Source organism: Momordica charantia (genome assembly GCF_013281855.1).
Source record: "Momordica charantia cultivar OHB3-1 chromosome 6 unlocalized genomic scaffold, Mcharantia_2.0 BLBB01000006.1, whole genome shotgun sequence".
NCBI classification, from domain to species: domain Eukaryota; kingdom Viridiplantae; phylum Streptophyta; class Magnoliopsida; order Cucurbitales; family Cucurbitaceae; genus Momordica; species Momordica charantia.
The window spans coordinates 32,619,557-32,622,800 of NW_028275164.1; the positions used below are offsets into that span (position 1 = coordinate 32,619,557).

At 34.0% G+C, this 3,244-nt stretch overlaps 1 pseudogene across 1 annotated transcript; it reads right to left on the bottom strand.

Moving 5' to 3' along the window:
• Positions 1–1,308: 1,308 nt before the first annotated feature.
• On the bottom strand, positions 1,309–2,668 carry LOC148211094 (transcription factor bHLH149 pseudogene; annotated as a pseudogene). Its single transcript, XR_015791610.1, has 2 exons — positions 2,510–2,668; positions 1,309–2,144 (listed from the first exon to the last, which is right to left on the bottom strand). The product of XR_015791610.1 is annotated as a transcription factor bHLH149 pseudogene (transcript).
• Between the last annotated feature and the right edge of the window lie 576 nt (positions 2,669–3,244).

Below are 3,244 nucleotides of genomic sequence, written 5' to 3' on the forward strand. Positions count from 1 at the left end.
GTTTGAAAAGGTAAAAACTATAATATAGTGAATATATAAAAGATAATGCAGTAAATAATGTAATTTAAAAAAATATATAAAAAAAATGTAGTTTAAAAAAATGTAAATTAAATAAGAAACTAAAAAATTAGGTGTATATCAGTTTGAAAAAATATGGTAATTGAATCCATGAAAAAAAGAAATTTAAGAAAATAATAAAGTAAAAAAAACGTTTTTTTTTTATTCATTTGATATGATTGATTATCAATCAACCTGACAATAACGAAAAAATGATAATTTTTTTCAGTATAACATGTGAGGTGGGTTTTAAACTCACAACTTCAACTATACTCGCTTTGTTAATGCCTATTAATCCATACTCATATATATTTGACATTGGACTAAGAAGAGGAAGGAGGAAGGCGAGTCACTATGCTAATGCCTCGAGTGAAAAGACTACTTAACCTAATCATTCGAACATTTGTTTCATAGTTTACAAATTATATGCCCATGAAGTCTCTTGAAATTTGATTGATTTATTTATTCCTTTTTTACATGCCTAAGAAGAAAACGCCACGTATGGTGTGAATTGTACAGGCGAGTCAGCACGTAAATCACATCATATAGATACAATGTACTTTGAATTAGCACCCTGCATGATTTAATTGAAAATAGTAATTGATGTATATGATTTACACTTAATCGTATTCATGGTAAGCAATTAAGCTACCCGCTTTTAAAAATAATTTCAAAGTTATTCCATTATTGTAACTTTTTTTAATATACATTATCTTTTAAAAACTCCTCATTATTGTTATCCAAATCATAGGCCAAAGTTTGCTTCAATGCTTTTACCTCTTTTAACATTCTTCTAACCATTTTCCCATTTCCCATTTTTTCCCTCATTAAAATCTTAAATAAAGTATAATTTGAAATGAAAACAAAATTCAAAGAGTTTGTTTCGTGACTATTTTTATTTTCTATTAATAAACACGAAAACTGTCTTTGCATTTTCAAAATTTTAATTATTTCGATGGGTTAGCTTTATTTCGAAGATAGAAAAAGAAATAAATCTTTTGTTCTTTCTATGTTAACTTAATGACGACTTCAGATACATTACAAAAAAAAACATAATTTTATCAAAATAAATAAACATAAAATATTAATAAATTTTTTTTCGAACAAATTTGTTTTCGTACATAAACCCTAATTCACTAATTTCACCGGGGGGTCCTCTCTCTACCTTTATTATATTAGGAGAATAAAAAAGAATTACTTAGAAGTTTTCAATCAAGAAATTGATAAAAAAAAAGTTGAAGATTAAAAGTCTAAAAGAAAAATGTGTACAATAAAATATTTCATAACAATACATGAATAATATTCGTGAAGAAAAAAACAAAAAGAAAATAAAAAAAAAACACCTGGCATTACAAGCCCTGGACTAGCTTCTATGAGTTCGTTCTGAAGCTTTGACGATCAGCCGGCGCGCCGGCGAGAAGCTCGGCGACGGCTGTCATGGCGCGGACCTGCATCTGTAGAGCAGCGACGTAATCTGTAGCTTCTTCGAGGAGGTTCAGGAACGGGATTTTCCGGCAGCCGGGAACCAGACGGCCGAGAGTTCGAACCTTCGTCTGCACCGCCGGTAATTTCCTTGTCTCGTACCTAATTTTCCACCTCTTCGGCCGGCTACAGCCGCCGGATACGGCCGATTTCGCCTTCCTCTGCTTCTTGAGTTTGAGATCGAGTCGACTTGTCAGGATCGCTCTGCTCCACCGAGTTTTGCCTTTAGCGGCGACGGCGAGGACTCGGTCCGCCGTCTCGCGGACTTTTCGTCCGTCAATCGAAGATCTCGCCGGCGGAGAAGCGGATTTTTTACATACTCGCTGGAGAGCCTCGACTAGTTTCAAAGAGTAAATCTGCTGCTCCGACTCTGTTCTCCACCGTCTTCTCGCATCCGTCGATTCGGCGCCGCGAATCAGCACCGCTTCATTCTCCGATTCGATTTTTCGGCGTTTACTCGGCCGCTGCTCCAGCAAATCAGAATTCCTTGGCTCTTCAAGGTTAGAAACAATCGCATCCATCTCAAGAAATCAATCGAGCAATACACGAGCACAAGTACACACGCCGTCAAGATTTTCCGTTCGGTAAGCCGAAGATTAAACAATCTGCAAATCAAATCAACAAAAGAAACAAAAAACAAAAGAAAAAAAATTAGATGAAGCTAGAACTTGACGAACAGACACAAATCAAGCCTATCGGGAGGAAAAATTAAATTCCGGATCGGACCGGTGATTTTTTTAATCTCCGTAATGCTAATGGGAAACGAAATTCAATTTCCACCGAGAGAAAGCGAGAATCTCCATCCGCAAAAAGCTCAGTAGTTTCCATTCCACAAACTTTTAAAAAACTCGACGAATCAAACGAACATGGAAAATCAAGAAACTAGATCATAGTCATAAACAAAGAGGTGAACGACATATACATACACAACTAACACAAATAAATTCAGGAATTGCAAAATATCTGATACCTTTCTTTGAGGGAATTGACTCAGAGCCGAGAATGAGGTTTGATAATATGGAAGAGAAAGAAGTAGACGGAGTTTTGTTGGAGCTTAGAAGCGGTGGCAATGGAGGGGAGAGAGAGAGAGAGAGAGAGAGAGAGAGAGAGAGAGGGTTTTGAGGAGGAGTGGGAGAGGGAGGCTAATTTTTAAAGCAACCAGAAGCAACCACGCGGCCTCATCTTAATCACACCAATTTGTTTTCCTCTTTATTTCATAATCTTTATCCTTTTTTTTTTCTTTTTTTTCTTTTTTATCTTTTGTTTCTTATTTTCTAATTAATTTGATCGTAACATAATACCATAGTCTATAATATAATAGTGTCTAAGGTCAATATAAAAGTAAATGAATAGATATTAATGCCCTAAATTACAAAAAACAAAAAAAAACCTTTAAACTTTATTTAAAAAATATTACTTTCTTTCAAAATTTTCAATACTACATTTGATTCGTAAACGTTTCAAAAATATCTTTTGAACAAACATCCCATTAATATTACGAATGAAGAGTTAATGTTGAAGAATCTAAAATGACTAGTAATTAATGTAGAAGCTTATTTGGATTAAGCTTGAAAAAAAAAGCTATCCTTTTTAAAAGGGTAAAATTGATAGACAATGACAATAAAATTAAGATGTTAATCGTCACGTCATTCTAGATTTATGTTCAAACTATAAACTCATGTTTGGTTAAAGGTTATTTTGAAAC